The 19,745-nt window shown below is 39.0% G+C and overlaps 1 protein-coding gene across 2 annotated transcripts in view; it reads left to right on the top strand.

Annotated features, from left to right (window-relative positions):
• The first annotated feature begins 215 nt into the window (after positions 1-215).
• kcnab2b (potassium voltage-gated channel subfamily A regulatory beta subunit 2b) overlaps positions 216-19,745 on the top strand; it is a 72,849-nt gene continuing 53,319 nt past the window's right edge. Inside the window, exons 1-4 of one of the 2 annotated variants that reach the window (XM_066670536.1) lie at positions 216-316; positions 7,344-7,456; positions 8,274-8,375; positions 8,517-8,599. The gene's annotated coding sequence lies outside the window, so the exon portion shown is untranslated. Of the gene's footprint in view, positions 317-801; positions 1,125-7,343; positions 7,457-8,273; positions 8,376-8,516; positions 8,600-19,745 lie in introns of those variants that run through there. The other variant, XM_066670535.1, reaches the window with a different exon arrangement.

The raw sequence follows: 19,745 nt of genomic DNA, 5'->3' as shown, positions 1-19,745 counted from the left end.
TTATTGTAGAAAGTGCAGTGCTTCAGTAGCAAGAGCTCAACAGACATAATATAGTCTGGAATAAAAGTGGGGGTGAAATGACCAGATGGATTTTCTAAAGATAAACTTACACGAGCTAAAGATACTGCAGAGTAAACAAATGACGTCATCGCGTACATGACAAATATCAAGCCCATCCGGAAAGGACAGGTGTCATAAAGGACTGTTGGACCCCACGAAAGAGCACGCGCGTGTAATGATGCCTGTGATTCCTCCAGCGGAGTTGAAGCGGTTATATTCCAAACTCCAGCACAAGTTTCTCTATTCCCAGCGCCTCGTAAGCAAAGTTTTTGTGTCGGGGGAAATGCTGGAGATGATTACAGTGGATTGTTGGTTTCTGCCGTGTAGACAAATCGAGATTCATTGGGAGTAAAAACTGAATTGATCATAAACAGGTTTTGTAAGGACGGGAAGAATAGCGCGAGGTAATTAGTTTACAAAAGGCTTTTTGTGAGCTCGGCGTCTTGCTTTTCGTAGCGGCTTTGCTGCAACAAAGAGCTGTGGAGAAGCAGAAGTTGGATATGTATGAGGGCGCGCGCGCTGGGGCTGATTTAAGTTTGCGGCGCTGGCGTAGACGGCACACGGCGGGGAATCTGCACCGTCAGTGTTTCAGGATCTAATCCCCATTCTTACGAGGTTACCTGGTTTACAAGCGAGTTTAATAAGCGTCCCCTCACTAGGATCATATGCGCACTATAAGCTCCTTTTGTGCGCATATAAATAAATAAAGGGCGCGTGCTTCTTTTTGGGGAGAAGCGGGGCTCGCGCGCCTCTGCGCAGCCAGGCCCGAGAGCCCAGCCGCTGCGGCTGTAATCAGCGCGGTGGCGCGTGGATTTGCGCACAGACACGCACAGAATAGCTCTCCAATCTACGCTTAATCCGTTGTTTCACTGGCTTCCTTTTAAGAAACACCACTATGAATTGTATCAATGCAGCATAAAGCACAGCGCCGCTTTAAACCGGGACAAGTTCCTGCTTATTAAATCTTCACGAGCTCACGGAGGATTTACATACTCCAGTTTATTAAAGGCGCGTGCCGAGAGCTGCCAAAGTTTGGGGACACCTGCTCACCCAGCACTTCTGCTGTAAGTAAGGGAGTTGACACCATCACCCTGCACTCTACATTCCTACGGGAATTCTTTTCTATAGATGCTAGAAATTTGCTGTGACCATTTGATAGCATTCAGCAGTTAGGCCATTAGGTTACTGATGCTGAATGATAAGAGCTGGAACACAATCACCAATGCAGCTCATTGAAGCTCAGCAAAAACTCGTTGAAAGACGACCTGGCCAGACGTCTATACAACGTGGAGATTTGTTTGGAAAGTGAAAGCTGAAAATGACGTATCTACGTCTAAATTTGGTTGAAACGTGATATCTGGTCCTAAAATATTTCCGTCTTGGACTAAACCGGTCCAAATACAGCCCAGATTTCAACGGCTGTTGGCTAAATAAACCATGAAGGACCGACCGGATTTATCCCCAAAATAACATCCATATGACGTCTGGTGATTGGTGCGTGTGCTTCAACACCACAAAGATGGCTCAATGTTATGAAGCTTTACACCTCTAGAGTTTTATTTCAGAATATTTTTGGACACACGGTGGACGAAATCAATATACATTTTGGGCTTATTTTATATCTGAATTTCGAGTATATTGGAATTTAACTGAGGCTGTGTTTGGATCTCAGTACACGCTGTAAAACATCACAGAGGTATAGCAACTTGATCATCTACCACCATCTAGTGGTGAGGATGAAAATTAACTTTAAACGAGCTTTAAACGAAATTAACTGAAAACGAGCCTTATCAGTGGACATATCAGCAAGAGCCCGATACGCAAACTGTCACAACACGTTATATATATGGGAAATTTTAAGACGATTATATTAAAAAGACCTGTTGCTTTTGAAAATTAATAATATAAAACAATTCTAACAAAGTAATTGACCAAAGTTCAAAGTTAAAATTATTATTATACACCACACAATCATTACATTGCTCTATTTGAATGATCCTGTCCAAGCACAGATTCCAATCTGGTAATTTTAGACAAACATCAGAAACTGGACTATAACCAACAGTTTGCTACCTGGGCCAGGAAGCTTTCTAAAGCATCTCAGTAAAAGTGCATGTGTGTCACACTCTTCAGATATTCAGCTTTAACAGTGACCAGCTGATTGGTAATGTCCATTGGCTCTGTTCATGCCTTGAATAATGTGTCCATGAAAACACTCATTCTGATTATATATATATATATATATATATATATATATATATATATATATATATATATATATATATATATATATATATATATATATATATATATATATATATATATATGGCATCCACCAAACCAAGAATCATGTGTCAGTGGCAGAGTGTGAAGTGTGGTGATTCACTACTCCAGAGAATCTGTTTCCACTTCCCTGATGGGGACATGCCAGTGTTCCTTACTCCACACAAGTCCCTAATGAGCTAGGCGTGTTTTTTTCCTTTTTCTTTCTGCTGTGTGTGGAGGATTAGCATCATCAAACCCTTGTGGTAATTCATTTGTGTGTTGAGCTAATTCACAAGTGTTGAGCTACAACAAAAAACAACACCAGTTTTCATGATAATGATGTCAAAGCTAGGCACACCTGTCAACACTGGGATTGAGATTTATTTTCGGTGACCCACCCTCAGGCCATCTCACCACCTTTACCACTCTCCACATGCTTTACCACCTTTAGAAAAGAGTACACAGCGTCAATCCTGTATTACTCCTAGGCAACCAACCATTTGGTGAGAGTGATGATGAAAATGAATGGGAGAGATAAGGGTGAATGAGAGTGTTAATAAACAATGTTAGTGGATGGGGGATAGTGTTATATTCTGTTTGCTTTGTCACATGGCTTTGCTCAACATTTCTCTTCGTTAAGTAAAGGTTTACCTGTTCCCAACTGGGGAAGATGCACACATTTTAGTGCTACAGGAGGTGAATGTCACAGATGGTTATGGCCTATGCCTACCTTCAGCTTTACAACTTGTTTTTTAAATGTAATACCTTCTGTTTCACCAGGAGGAGACCCAAAGAGAAGGTATGCATTTTGGTCATTAAATACAACTCTCCACAGAGAGTGGAAAAGAATTTACTTAATTTTTTTCCCCACTCTTATCATTTGTTAGGAACCAGAAACCTAATAATCAAATATGTATCTCTCAGAAAGGGGCAGCAAGGTGGCACTACAGGTGGTGTTGCTATCACACAACTCCAGGGACCTGGGGTTGTTGTTTCGAGCCCAGCTCTGGGTGGCTGTCTGTGAGGAGTTTGGCCTGTCACTATGGAAAGCTTCCTTGTCAAATCAATCTATAAGATCTTCTGTAACAGGGGACTGCTAATCTTTATTGAGTATTACATATCTAACTGCAATGTTGTGCTGGGTTTAACATAAGTTTGCCCTGGACTGAATTTGTTGTAAAAGTTATGCTAGCCTCATTGGAAAATCCACCAATTTGGCCGATTGTAATCAAGCAGTATCTTACTCCTTAAACTGGTTTAAGTTTAGCCTTTGGACTGAACTTTATCCACTGTGCCTCACTGACTTGTTGCCTTTGTTGTATTAGTTACCCAGGCTGTCATCACATTTCATGCAGTCCAGGGCTGCAGAGCAGTGACAAAATAGAGGTGGACTCCTTAAATGACTTCCCTTGGGTTGATCCATTTGCGCCATTCAGAAACACAATTATTGGTTCACATTGATCTGTGTGGGCGAGGACAACTGTACCTTAACGTTGCTTTTTTGAAAATGAAATACTATTATTTGAAGAGTTTTGTACAAAAATCTGACATGATAGTGATTCCATGTCACCGAGAATTCCTTAAACTGTTCACAATGTCCTCTAAAGCTCTTAATGCTCCAATACAGCTATAAAACAGTCACGGTCATTTGCAGGATTTGTAGCCCATAATAAGAACAGATAAAATACAAATACTTGGTGTATATAAAATGACTTCCTGTCCTATATTAAAATGTTTCAGCCTCTCTCCATCTTGATTAATTGATTTGGAATGGATGCCATATTTAGCCTTCTCCTCTTGAGGGGCTATATTTAGATTTTTCCGCAATTAACTAGGAGGCATCAGATTTCCTTTTTCAGAAAGGGAAGCAAAAGTCCCTAAAGCAGTGATCCTATCACTGAAATCCAATCTTCAGTGTCAGGGACCACAGGGAATTATATTGCCAGACAAGGTTCTCATTCTCAGTGCCTTTGACCTTGGTAGAAGACACTTGTGAAAAACATGGTATGAAGAAAAATATACAGGAAAATCATATTGTGGGATGACCATGTATATGTATATCATTGCTGTGCACAGAAAAACAGGTATCTCCATTTTTGTTGAATTTAAATTTACTACATCATTTAATCACAGCTGCTGTTCTTCACACAGTGTAAAAATTTCACGATGAATGAACTAATAGAAATGCTCCAGAATGAACTGGAATAAAATCGTTTTACATTTGCTTCCACTGAAATGTGTAATTTTTCTTCTCAGACGAAGTTGTTACTATTTTGGAGATGCATGTTATTCTTTGGGGCGGCACAGTGACGCAACAGCTAATGTCGCAGTCACACAGCTCCAGGGACCTGGGGGTTGAGGGATCAAGTCCCACTCCGGGTGACTGTGTGTGAGGAGTTTTGTGTGTTCTCCCCATGTCGGCGTGGGTTTCCTCCGCGTGCTCCAGTTTCCTCCAAATCCAATCCACCTATACATTGGTAGGTGGATTGGCGACACAAAAATGTGTGTGTTGCCTTTTGAAGGACTGGCGCCCGCTCCAGGGTGTGTTCCTGCCTTGCACCCAGGCTCCAGGTAGGCTCCAGACCCACCATGACCCTGAACTGGATGAGTGGTTACAGACAATGAATGAATGTTATATATATGAATGTTCACTGGGAGAATAGAGCCTGTCATTGCTAGTATGGGCCAGCACTGCAGAAACTACACTATGTAACTTTTGGAGGAGGGTAGGAAACCACACCCACTTCCCACTCCCCCTTAATTTCAGGACAGTGCTATTACACTCTGTAGGGAGGCCCAGGAGCCAATATGCCAAATCTGACCTAGTGTTGCCTTAAAGAGAAAGGCTACGATTGTGGGGAAATACTGTTCTCTCTGGTTTGTTTATGTGCAAAAGCTCTTCGTCTTTTAAGGTGGAATGGCATGTTTGAGGAGAAAAACGACTCGTTTGTATGTGGCTCAAGTTTAAGTTTTTCACTGATTACCACAGAAACTTGTTTGTAACTTAAATTGTTTAGTTTAATAGCACTTCTGAGCTGTGTTTACATTCATGCAGTTAGTAGTCTCCTGAATTTAGAGTGGGTTGTGACCTGAATATTGTAAAACATCAAAAATAAGTCAATATTACCCACCTGTGCAGCAGGAAAAAAGCATGACTTTGAGTGTTTAGTTCCAACACACAAACAGGATGGAAAGCTAGCAAATGGTGAGGAAGCATCAGAATTTTATAAAAATGTTTCATTATTACAAACTGAATGTTGCCTTTAACCTTATAACCTCTTCCTGCAAGCTTCCTAGTAACCACTGCAGAAGGATTCAATTAAAATTTTAATTAAATTCATTCATTATCTGTACTTGCTTATCCAGTTCAGAGTCACGGTGGTTCCAGAGCCTACCTGGAATCATTGGGTGCAAGGCAGGAATACACCCTGGAGGGGGCACCAGTCCTTCACAGGGCAACACACACACATTTACTCACATTTTTGAGTCGCCAATTCACCTACCAACGTGTGTTTTTGGACTGTGGGAGGAAACCGGAGCACCCGGAGGAAACCCACGAAACACACCAAACTTCTCACAGACAGTCACCTGGAGCGGGAATCGAACCCACAACCCCCAGGTCCCTGGAGCTGTGTGGCTGCGCCACTGTGCCATCCCCAAAGAAGAAAAGGTTTCTCTAAAACAGAAACTTCATAAGAGAATGAAAAATACTTCTTAAATTTAAGTAATTTTGGAGCATTTCTATTGGTTCAGTCATTGTGAAATTTTAATACAGTTAAACACAGGACCGCTGATGTGTTCAAACAATGTAGTAAATTAGAAATCAACAGAAATGGAGACACACATTTGCCTTTGGACAGTGACGTTATGCCACTCACCATTTTGTAAAATTGGTTATTTATTGACTGAGAAAATGAGTCCAAGTGTAATATTTTTGTCAGATTTTTTAAATTGGGTTCTCTTTTTCTATGTTTTGGACTTGTGAATATATGTTTTGGGTCATATTTATGCAGAAATATAGAAGATTTCAAAGGGTTTCAATACTGTAGATTAATGCTTATATCATAGCTAGTTTTCCTCTTGCATCATGACACATTCTTTAAATCACAGTGTAGACATTCAGTATTACAAAAAATTGTGTGTGTGTGTGTGTTTGGTTTTTTGTGTGTGTGTGTGTGTCAGCAGGCTTACGTTAGAATGAATCTGGTCCAACCTGAGCCTCAGAAAGTCCCTGAGGTTACAGTGAGGACAGTCACATTCCTGACACTTCAAAGGGTCTGTCTGTCTGTGTGTGTGAGCCTGCCCTCCAGCAGCTATCACCTCCACTGACAGTGATCTGCTTCTCTGGCTCTAGGCAAAGAGCTCCAGTAAAGTGCTGAATGTTTAGCTGGATGGAACAAATGCTGCTGATACAGTGTCACCTTATACCGTGCAGACAGAAACTAGAGCTTATCGCTAGCGAGTGAGCCCTCACCTCTGCACCTCTGCTTTATCAGTGTAGCACCTTTGCTCTTTCACATCAAACCTGTATGGGGCATATGAGGAAAGAATAGTCACTGGTCTGTCCCCTGATGGTCTTTAGCGTTCTTAGAAAGGGTGTTTAAGAAGAATAGATATAAAATGATAGGAAAGTATGTCAACATTAAGCAGTGCTGCAAGATTTTTCAAACTAATCTTCATCTGCTCCATTGGTGGTTGCTTATATATATTGCTATGATATAATATACTTTGTTAACATGACAATAAATGCATTTGAATACATCTTTTTTTTTTTCAGTTTGTGCAGGGAATTGTCTTTGAATTCTGAGGTCTGGTAAAGCCACTTTTTGAGACCTAGTGCATTTTCTTTCTCTTGTGTTTAAAGGTGCTTTATTTGATTCTGCATATTAAGGGTTTTGTTTCTTCTGTCCATATTTACATTAGGTTTATTCTTGTCACACACTATGTGAAGGACAAACATCACAATTTGAGCTTGTAGTCTTGAATATGTTGTATATTTTATTGTCTACCTCTAACAGCAGAAGAAGAACATCAATATCAACGGATGGTGAAAAAGAGATGGAGGAAAAATTAATGGGTTGCCAGATTTAAAAAAAAGGTCCATCAACAGAAAACAAAATATAAGACTTCTGTAAGTATACCTCACTTTACAATACATGTAAATATGACGGTACACCTCCAAAGTGGTGCACACACACTGCCAGGCTTTAAGTATTGTATCTTGCCTCAACATTTAAGGTGGGACGGTAGATTTGAATTTGAAAATATGTGTAGCTTGTTCAAGGTTGAAGTTATATTTTTCTGTAAGCTTTAATTCACTGTTGGAATTACCCAGAAACTAATTTGTAACTAATGGTCCCCTTACTTTGAGTCTCTAGATCCTGCTTCTAAGCCATCTTTCCTTGAAAATGTAATGTGTGTTCAAGTCTCCCCTGCTCCTCCCATTCCCATTGCTGATTGGCTGGAGTAGGGTTGTGGTGTTCGTTCTGAGCCACCTACTTTGTTTCCCATTTACTGAGCCAGGGCTGTGTACAAAACACCAGACTATTTTCCAGAGTGCAAACCGACAAGCTAGCTCACCTTTAGGAAACATTCTCAAAATTTTACTAAAAGTGTACTGAACTAAAATAATTATTCACATTTTTCCCCTGGGGATTGTGGATTAGACTTTTGGATTTCAATCAAAGCATCTTTTATAATTGCTGTTGAGATTCTAGATCATATGAGATGTGTGTCCAAACAACTGTGTGTGTGTGTGTGTGTGTGTGTGTTCTGAATGACTCTCACTGAGCTCACCATACATTGTCATCAACATCATCATCATCTATCTCAACATAACCAGCCCGTTCACATCCTGCACTGCGCTCATCCACTATGCTCTTTCATCCCCCCACCCTTTCTCTCTCACTCTCTCTCTCTCTTTCTCTCTCTCTCTCTTTCTCATACAGCACAGCTGATGATCTGCGTAGTACAGCAGGGCAGCAGAACGAGTGGCTGAGCTGAGAGACGCACATACTACCTTCAAGAATAGGCATTGGAAACATCCTGAGGTCTCTATTCATCTGTTTCTTTGTCTTTCTCTCTCTCCATCTTGCTCACTCTCTGTTGCTTCTTTGCTCAGACTTCACATTCCATTTTATCATCGGATCTCTATCCATCTCTCTCTCTCTCTCTCTCTCTCTCTCTCTCAGAGTGGACTCTGCTCTGTCCAACTGTGTGTCCACACCGCGTGTCAAGCTGGGGTGGGCAGGCTGTGATTCAGTGCGGGACAGTGGTAAGTGTTTAAGCTGCAGTTATCACTTGTTCATCTCTACTGTGTTAAGAGGATATAGAATATAATGTTTTTGTTTGTATGTGTGTGTGCGTGTGTGTTTGTTTATGCAGTGCTGCAAAGCACCACTTCATATTTCCATCACAAACTACATAATACATCCAGACATATGTTAAAATCGTCCTGTGCTTTAGGGAATATTCTGAGCCCTCTTTAACAGACGCCATCTGCTCTTTTCTATTTTACTTAGCAGGCCTTATTTTTCCATTTTCATTTCCTGCATTTCTGGACCTGAGTGTGTAATGGTTATAAGCAGTATAAATTTGTAACTTTGCTTGTTTGTTTTTTAGCTTAAAGAGTCATTTCAGGTTTAGTAAGTACGATGTTTTGATGTATGTGAACTGAGAGTGAGGGGGTGTTTAGTGAAAGTGAATTTGGGTGAAAACACAATTATTTTGTATTGTTTATTTATTTAATTTTTGGGGGGGGAATTTTAGTGTGGTGGTATTTTGGCGAACTACCTACATATGAGGTAGTAAGTTTTAATTTAAATAAATGTCTGTAGATCCAAGTTTTTTTTAAACTTGCTTGTGGCAAAGTTGCATCTGAGCTCACAGGAACATAAGATCAGAGACAAGAAGAAAATGTTATGATGCATTGGTGAGACCTCAAGGAACAGCCCTACTGCTGTGTAAGCCGGATGTACTGATCATTTGTGTATGATTACATTACTGCATGAACTGCTTTGTTGTTGGGGCTTTGCCAGTCTCTACATGTCAGAGGCTTGAGAAGTGCTCCAGAGTATAGTATTATTGCTTGAATTTGCTTAGCATTGGTTAAGGAGATTAAATTGTGTTACTTCTAAAGTTCAACTAAAAACACAGGTGAGATTCCTGCGTTGTTTATTTCAAGAGAAGTATATCTGCTGCGGGAGAATTTAACTAAAGACTTCCTTGTCCTTCTACTCGATCTCATTGTTTTCTAGGTAAAACTACAGAGAAACTAAGGATAACTCTTCCGCTGAAGAGATTCTAAAGAAGTATATTTTGCACACTTGATTTATGATTGCTACCTCTGAAGAAGTTGCAGAATGACATATAATAATGCTCTGCTTCCTCAGAGGCATCAGAGCATTATAACATTCCACAGCTTCCTCTGAGGCAGCGAGTTACTTTTTTGTCCATTCAAGTAAAACAAAGTGCTGAGATTTTTGCAGCATTTCCAACAAATTAATAAACAAAACCGAAAGTCTACAGTAACAAAAAAAAAAAGGTATATTACACATTTATTCTTCCAAAGCCATTTCTGGTAGTCAGAGCAGGCTAATACAATAGTCTAGGCAGAGTTTTACAGGTTTATGGAGCAGTATTTGAAAATCTCTGCACAGTCTGTTTTAACCAATCACATGTATCTCTGACTGTTGGCTGGTAACCAATTACATTTCTTCTACCTCAAAGGCAGCGCTGCCTCCAGAACCATTTTGAGTAGTGATATTGCACACGTGCACATTTTCTTTAAAGTGGGCAAAAATGTGTTGAGAGGAAGGCAAATTATAGCTCTTGTTAATCTATCCCCTATAATGATGAAGTCGTTCACATTTTTTATGAAAACACTCTCTTTATAAAGGTCTGAGGATGTTTCCTCACCATTTGCTGCTCTCCAGTCTGTCTGTGTGCTCAAAAACAATGTGTTTACGAAGCCGTAGTATCTGTAAATGGTTAAAAAACAAAGTGTCTCAATCCAGTATGCTAGGATTTCTCTCTCTGCTTATTGCAGAAAAACAGCATTTTGGAGGTTTTTACACAAACACTAGACCTCCAAACATTGAAAAGCATGAACTGAGATAAGGATATTGCTCTATTCCTGCTCCATAGCTGGGTGATGTTGACTTATATTTCCTCCTGATGGAACTGACTCTAAATTCATGATAGTGCTAACTGTAGGAAAGTAAACACGGACAGAATGTGCTTAAAAAGTAAATAACTTGAGTAACAAATGGGTTTCTGTGGCAATTCAAACAGTGAATAAAAACTTACAGACAAGTTAAATTTCAGCCACATTAACACAACAGAAACAGCCAAAGATTGTTACATCAACTGTCACATACACCCAAGGTGTTTGCCCTCCAAACCAACAGAGGTCGCTGTCTCCTGAGAATTAAGCCCAATTTATGATTCAGCATCTATCCCACGCCACAGGGCAGACATCAAACTGAATCCTATGCCATAGCCTGACATGCACCACTCCAGAAATATAACTCACTATGCATCGCATCAATGTAGACCGCAATGACTGTGATTGGTCCGCAGTCAGATGATCATGGATCAAGCTGAACTGAAGAAGTCCAAATAAACTCCACCACACTACAAAGACTGCAGACAGTAGTAAATTCACTGCCAGAGATTTCTGCAGACATTGGTTTGGACGTCAGAGAATTAATAAAAAGGTTGAACATAGGAAAATTATGGAGGTGTCAGAAAAAAAAATAAAACTTGCAAAGAGGTGCGGGATCACACAGGAAAAATGTGCCTACCCTCCTCTAAAAGTGCAGTTTCAACAGTGCTGAGCCAAGATGAGCATTGACAGAGGCTCTTTTCTGCCTATTACAGCTCAGTGAATCATCACAATCATTTTGAAGCTGTAATTTTAAGGTAAAAAATATTTCTTTAGTTTTTTTCCTCACTTTTTGCCTGATACTCTGTTTTTGGTTTTGTATTTGCCTTTTGGACTGTACTTATTTTTAGATTTTGGAATATTACTGGTTTTGACCTCGCTTCAATTATTGTGTTAATTTACACTGTAAACTGTTATACACTGTTAAATAAACCTGCAACTGATTATCACCCTAGGATTGGAGTGATAAATGACATCTACAGATCCGTAAACCATGGAGTATGAATGAATAGTAGTCACTGCTGACTCTAACTAAATGGTACAGATTATTTTGTTAATTCATAACGGTTCTAAGCAGTGAAACAAGTGATTACTTACAGTCTCAAGTAGGCACAACAGTTAAAATTAAAAAGTCTGCATTCTTATTACTTGGTTTTAGGCAGAGAAACTTGAGGTTCACTTGTTTTAGCGCTCTGACTGTATTCGTCCGTCTCCTGGCAACTGCTGTGCAGAGAGCTGTGTGGAGCTGGGAGATTTGTTCAGACATGTTATGATTTTACTCACACATAAACCAAAAGGAATGGCAGATTTTCATAATGTAGTGGAGTAGAAAGTAAGATATTTGACTTTGAAATGTAGTGGAGTTAAAGTACAAATACATGAAAAAACTACTTAAGAACAGTAACAAATTACATTTACTTTGTTACTGGCCATCACTGCATGCAAACAACAGTAATTTAGCTTCCTCAAACATACAATTTCAGCTTAAAAGATGCAGAGCTTCTGAACGTAAACAAACCAGAGTTTCCCCACAATATTAGACATTGCTTTTAAATACCATGCAGTCATATGGAAAGTTTAGGCACCCACTACCAAACCTTGCCCATTGTATGGGGTTAAAACATAAAATGTGGCGTGTAGAACCATAATATCTTCCATAATATCTTACACAGAAGATTAATAAAATTGATGCACTAAACTGTGCAGAAATGTGCCATATTTAAGTTTGTTATCTGACGATGTGCTAACTTATTTTGTTTGGATGTTTGAATATATCAATTTCTAGGTAATAAATATTCTCTGAAATTTGGGAACCAGTCATATGATGTGTCTTGTGCATGAGACTGGTTGTTAGGATCTCACAAATGGTATCCTAACCACCAGCCTCACTCACAAGGAGGCAACACAGGACCAGAACACTTCCAGCAACGTAGAAGGAAAGAGGAGCAAGAGGATGTCAAGGGATTGACTTCATAATAAGAAAAGTACAGTTATACAAATACAAAGTCATACACTAGAAAGAAAATTCAAAATATGACGCAATGATTAGCATTTTAGTATTCATTCATTCATTCATTCATTGTCTGTAACTGCTTATTCAGTTCAGTATTTTAGTATTTAGTAAAATTTGTATTTTGCCTTGGGGCTTTATGGAGGTGTCGTCCTGCCCCTCTTCCCTCCCCCCACCCCCACCACATACACACTTTTTAAGTACTAGTGAGGAAAGTTTTCACTATGCGTTCATGAATTTGGGTGTGGCCTCAGACGGAGAAAGAAACTGCCATTTGAATCATAAAAATCGGTTTTACCAGCCTACAAGATCTTGTTAAAATAATACTACAATAAGAACTAATAAAAAAGTATATAGACCTATTTACTCTTTAAAATTAATGAGCCCTTCACACCTTACTGGTAATATATGACTTGCAGCCCTGTTTTAAAGGTGGATTTGGCAATGACTTATTACAACAATTATATTATGAAAATAATATTAATAACAATAATGAAAGGAGCAATTGAACTTGTCTTTTTTGTCCATTTGATGGAGAAAGATAAAACATAAACCCAGTGAATCTCCACTGAAGTCTGGCATTGTAACATGCTGCGATCATTTGCTTTGTAATTCAGCTGCTCCAGCCGGCCTGGAGGAGGATACAACGTCCACTACTCGGCTCGCTTCCAATGAGAGAGAGAGAGAAATTTATGAAGCAGGAGAATATGTGTGAGCATGCAAGCAATAGAGGGAGGCTGGTAGAGAGAGTGCATGCTGACGAGGCAGAAACCTGCCCAGACTTCTGATGAGCCATCAGTGAGGCTCCACTGCAGCATGAGCTGCCTGGATCATCCCTCTCTTTGACACAGAATGTAATCCACATCCGCAATCTCCTTTATAACTTAGTTTAGCTTTGCTTAGTTTTGTTCTAATACAGTAAAAAACACCTGAGGTTGTTAACATTGTTTCAGCTAACATAACATCAGTGATACATGGCATCTTGGTCTTCATTTCAGATTTTACATGACGATGCATGCATGGTTTACCTAGTGAAATGCCTCAACATGTGGTCTTAGAGCATATATATATATATATATATATATATATATATATATATATATATATATATATATATATATATATATATATATATAAGCACCTCTTTGTTTCTGCATTCACTGTCCATTCTCTGAGCTCCACTGACCACTGACCATACAGGAGCACCTTGTAGATCTACAATTACAGACTGTAATCCAGTCCTTGCTCTGCATACTTTATTTGCTCCCTTTAATCTTGTTCTTCAATGGTGAGGACCCCCACAGGGCAGTTATGATTTGGCTGGTGGATCATTCTCAGTGCTGCAGTGACCACCACAGTGGGTTGCGCTGGTATGAGTGGATTCTAATTGAAATATATATATAAAAAAAAAAATCTACTCTGAAATGTTATAATAAAGTTATAAATTAATCTGTCCCACAGTTTATATATGACTCACTGACTTATTCAAAAGCAATTGATTTCACAAATTAACAGCATTTATTTTTCATAGAGGCTTCTCTGATATGGCACTAGACATTAAGTTCATTAGGTTAGTTTAGTCTTTGGGATAACTTGCCACAATAAATGCAAAATGACGTTTAAATCTGTGAATCCCAGCTCATGGACATTAAAGACATCAGGAATTGTTAGAGTTGTCTGGCCAGTGATAAATGTAATGTTCAAGGATGCAGTCTTTAAACAAAATTAAGGACAAAATTTTACACAATTTGCAACAAATTTCATCATGTATCCAGTGTTTCTTTATAAAAAATGATTAGATGGTGTGTGTGAGAGAGACAGACAGAAAGAAAGAGAGGGGCACCTGCATTTAGACTGGGTGTGTGTTAAGGCTCTGCAGCATTTTTTCTGCTACCCATAACAATGAGAGAGCAGAAATGTGAGCTGAGTGTTACAAATCAATCAATCAATCTCTCTCTCTCTCTCTCTCTCTATGCTAGAGACTATCTACAAATTTAGCAAGTGATTTTTAAATTGTATATATTGGAGCTGTTATTGGCTGAGAATTAGCTGCAGAGCATTGATTCACACCCAGAAAGTGGACGTTTAAATGGTTCCTTGCTTATTCTATAGACCTCTGTGTAATCAGATGTCTATGTCATTTAGCTCTATAACAGGGATGTGGCAAAATCATTTGAGGTAACAGGCCACATTAGACACAGTCCTGCTAGTGGAGGAGTGGATTACAAAGCGTCAAATGACAACTTTCTCTGATTGGAAACACATTTATTATATTTATTATGAGAATTGCGACACCTGTTCATTCATTGTTTTGCTCTGAAATGAAGGGTATTAAAGAAGAGATAGTTTTGTTGGGATAAGTGTCTCTAACTAGATTTTGGAGTGTTGTTGTGAGGATTTGACTGTATTCAGCAACATGAGCACACCACCTCATCCTCAACTCCCAACTCATCCTAAAAGTACTGGATGGAGTACTCTCGTTTCAGAGAACACTCCACTGCTCCACTTGTCAATACTGGGGGCTTTACACTCTTGTATTTTTATACCTCTGGGATTAGGCATGGTGCCTATAGGTTTATGTTTCTCGGCTCCATAGCCCCTTTTCTGTTGGCAAATTGTATCATTGAAAACAAAAGAAAAACATGTATGTCCCAAAATAGTAACTTTATAGGAGAAGGAAATAAATCTTCTTAAATTTCAATGGAATTCAATATAAAAAATTAATCCCACAATTTTTAAATGTCACACAATGTAACTGACAGCTGCTGTGTCCAAATGATACACTAAATTCAAAATCCACCAAAATGTACATACATGTTTTAAATTGGACAGTGATGATATTAGTTTGTACTTTGTTGCAATGTGTTATCATAGTGTACTTTTATAAGTACAGCTGCATAAATAAAAAAGGATATTTTGATCAGAGTATGCTCCCAACATTGGTATAAGCAGGAGATATCCATAGCTTAAATCCTCATATAAAGAAAAAGGTAGGGTAAATATGCTGATAAGGATTTAATTTCTTTTTTTTTTATTTGGTCCACCATACAGTTTTGAAATATTCAAGCAAATATTAATAACAGTAAGCTAATATTATATAATACAAAACAAAATTAACAAATCTATCATGAAAAACACATAAAAACTTAAAAAATTGTGGTCTAATACTTAATAAGTGTATGATATTGATACTTTCACTGCCAAGTGGCTTAGACAGCGTAGTGTGCTGAACACTATCAAAATAACCTGAACCACTTGTGACAAGTCCTGTCAGTGAGCTGAAGCTTGCCAGCAAGAAGAGAAAGGATGGAAGTGACTGTGCTTGAAAGCCAGCTGCAGTGAGTAAAGTGTGTGCTGACAGACAGTGCAATCTGCAGATTCATCCTGTCTGCTGTCAGTGGAGATCAGAAGGAAGGGTTTTACAAGCAGCTAAGTCGATTTATGACTACCATCATTACAGAAGAGCTATTGGTTATTTTAATGTATGTGTGAGTAATCCATGATGCATTTGTGTGTGTGTGTGTGTGTGTCTGTGTGTGTGTGTGTGTGTTTCACAGTTTGTTTCTTGCATTAGCGCCCATTCAACTGATGCTAGTTGATTGCTACCACTTGACAGCTGGCCACTCAGTGGGCAGTAGACTAAGAACATGTAGACAGCCAGGCGTATGCTGTTATCTCATTGGTGCAGTGATATCACAGGCCACGGCTTTACCCAGCTTAACGGCGTATTAACCTCTAGCCTTGCCCTCGGCCCAAGCCAAATTTGATCCTGTTTGGTGTGGGCACCAGAGGTGGCGAAAGAAAAATTCTTCTCCAGGATTTAATTTCAGACGCGTGACTGAGAATATTAATAGAAAGAAAAAAAACACAAAAGGGTGCAAAATTTTTATTTGTATTACACCTGTGAGGCAGAGGGTAAACCTGAATTAAACCTCTGATGGGATTTTGCCCTAAAGATTATTACAAAATATATTAAAGACTAGTTCCATGGAATAATACCCCTTTGAAAGGAACATTGTAGTATTTTTACCTTAATGACAGCTTAAATATAATTTTGTCTGACCATTGCTTTCAGTACAGTGCTGTAAAAATGATTTACACTAGGGGGAGCCCCCAGAGCAAAAATCCCAAAAATTACCTTTAGTGTTTCTTTTACGGTAGAGAAGTTGATTAAACAGCCTTTAATTTGTTGTGACTCGTTCTGGTCTTTCTTTTAGCTAAGCCCAGAGCTGCATATATACGTATATATTCAGGCTGTGTTATATTAGTTCTACATGAATGAGATTTCTCAGCGTGGCAGTGCCATGTGGGTGGTTCCTGAGCAATCTTAGTTTGCTTCTTCTATGGATTAAAGACATCAAATCTCTGTGCCTGTTCTTTAGGAGTAACAGCACAGCACTGACTCATGTTGGGACTGCAGTGCTGGCAATGATACAGGCGGTGTGTGTTTGCTGCAAAGTAGAGTGATGTGTGTGTGGTTTTGGAGTCTGTGATGGCCACTCTGTACTGTAGGACTCAGCGTTTTCCTGACTCAGGCCAATGAACCTTTAAGTACAGGAGATATACAGTATCAGAGTGTTTTACTTCTAATAAATTACTGATAGCAACAATATTATCTTTTTTACTGCATAAAAAAGTTGAAATATTGTATAGTGTTTTTATAGGCACTATACAATATTTATAAGGATAATATTTAAAAGAATAATATATTATTTTAAACAGTAGCTGTTAAAAGTGAACACAGTGGCCCGTTATGCTAGTCTCTCTCTCTGAAATGAGGATATTGCTCATTACTGCTCCATAGGTGGGTAAAATTGACTTACTTTTGCGGTTTGGTATCACTTAAGGTCGAAATGTCTCCAAATTCGGGACACAGCTACGTGCCTTACCGGAAGTGCTACAAAACTAAACAACTCCAGTTACAAATGAGTTTCTGTCTTAATTCAAACAGTGAAAAAGCTTACAGACAAGTTTAACTTCATCCACGTACAAAAAACGAACGTGGAATTACGTGGAAAAAGTAATTTTTCCCCTGTAAAGTGCAACCCACATTTGAACCTATTTGCTTTGTATTCCTTGAATGAACCAGTTTATTTTCCTTAAAGGGGGCATCTACGACTGTGGGAAAACACTGTTCTTTGTGGTTTGTTTACGTTCAGAAGCTCAGCGTCTTTTAAGGTGGAACAGTATGTTTGAGGAGAAAAAAACGACAGTAGTTTGTGTGTGGCTAAAGATAACATTTTTATTAACTGTTTGAATTACCACAGAAACATATTGGTAACTTAAGGTATTCTGTAGTACTATAGCACATTCGCTAATGCTGTTAGCTGTCTCCCGAACATGTAGACATTCCAGCTTTAGTAATCGAAACAGCAACAATAAGCCAATATTACCCACATATGTAGCAGGAATATGGCAATATCCTCATCTCGGTTCATGTTTTTCAAAGTTTAGGGCTGGACAACATGTTCAAAATTTATATCACAATATATTTCTTAACTTGGGATGATACGATATAATTCTGATATCTATATTAACAGTATAAAATCCACTGAAAAACTTCCAAGAACAAACAAGAAACACGACATCACCATCAAACATAAACCTGTTGGCTTTGTCAATATTAATATTTTTAAACAAAATTTTAAATGGACTGTGAACTGACGAAACATTTTATATTGCGACATATATTGATATTGAATTATTGTCCAGCCCTAGTTTAGAGTTCTCTAGAGTTCTCTACGTTGTCTTTAAAAACTACAGATGCTTTTGCTCTGCCCTGAACAGAGAGAAAGCCTAGCATACCGGATCGAGACAGTATGTTTTTTTTTTACCCAATTACAGACACTGGCTTACAGCTTACAGCTGTATTTATCCAAATGTATTAAAAAGGGCAAATATATTGTATATATACACTATTCTCATAAATATGAATCACCTTTATTTCTACCTCTGAATCTGGCAGTTTATGAAACCTCAATTTACAATATAACAATACTAAATCTACTTTGATAGTGCTGAATTACTTTGATAATGCCGAATGACATTCTATATTGTATTGTCTTATATGAGTGTGATTTTCCCTTGTGTAATTTTAAAGTTGAGGGCAGCAGTTAAGTGGTCTGTCAGTAAAACAGTGTCCTTCTTTGCCCTTTACTATAAACAGTCCCCCTTTATAAAGTTTCCTGCTTATACTGCATGGTGCTCTGCAGTAGCTGGAGCTCTTGTTCCTTGCCAAGGAGAGTCGGTCAAAGTGTTGACACATCAGTTTTTATCCCCTTCCTTCTCAAACGTTTTATTGCACCACATCTGCTAGATTTAATATCGGGCTGGTAAAATTCCACCTCACTAGAAGTATAGCAGTAGGGCGGGCAGTAAGATCATCAGAGGGAGTGATCTATTTTGCATTAGTTTAGCATTAGTTTTGGAATCTCACTATGGGATATCCCACTCTTCATAGTCCTCTGAAGTTCATGTATCCTTACGCCAACCCCACATTGACTTTCTTCCTTGATGTGAGCATTGAGGAAGAGTCGCAGCCTGTCACTCAGTTATTCTTCAATCTTTTCTTACTTCAGAAAGCTCAGCTTTGAAAATATTTTTCACAGAGTGCTAGCTTTAACAGTCTATACCCTGAGCTAATAACTCAGTCACCAGGCGCTAACTGTGGGTGCAGTGGTGCTTACTTATTCTTTCACCATAGGGAGAGACACCAAGCACACACACACACATACACACATACACACACACACACACACACACACACGAGATATACATTGTGCATTGTGCCTTAGGCCGTGACATACCCAGGCTGCCCTAGACTGCCCAGATTACTCTCAAAAGCATATGCCACAGATTAGTGCACCAAGCTAGCCTGTCCTACTATGATTTATTTCTAGTAACCACACCAGGATTAGCGACAGAGTGCCAGTGACTAAAGTTTAGAGAAGCAGGATAGGCACCTGTCCCCTGGATTGGCAGAAAAGCATCTTTTAGCATCCGTCTGCCTATCTGCAATTTACCTTTCGCCCAGTACCTTCCGATCTGTGTCTGTGTGTGTTTTCTTCGCCATGGATGGGTTGAATGCAGAGTGCATATTACTGCTGGACTTCCCAGGATGTGCGTTGCCACATTCATATAATTTATCAGCAGTCTCTTTAGTAAAGAAGCAGTCTCTGTTGTCTGATTTCAGGGTGAACTCATGGCATTCTAACTGAGGTGAAGATAATAGTAGGGCTCCATCTG

This window comes from Hoplias malabaricus, chromosome 5 (assembly GCF_029633855.1).
Source record: "Hoplias malabaricus isolate fHopMal1 chromosome 5, fHopMal1.hap1, whole genome shotgun sequence".
Lineage (NCBI taxonomy): Eukaryota > Metazoa > Chordata > Actinopteri > Characiformes > Erythrinidae > Hoplias > Hoplias malabaricus.
This window is presented reverse-complemented; position numbering and strand designations above follow the sequence as displayed.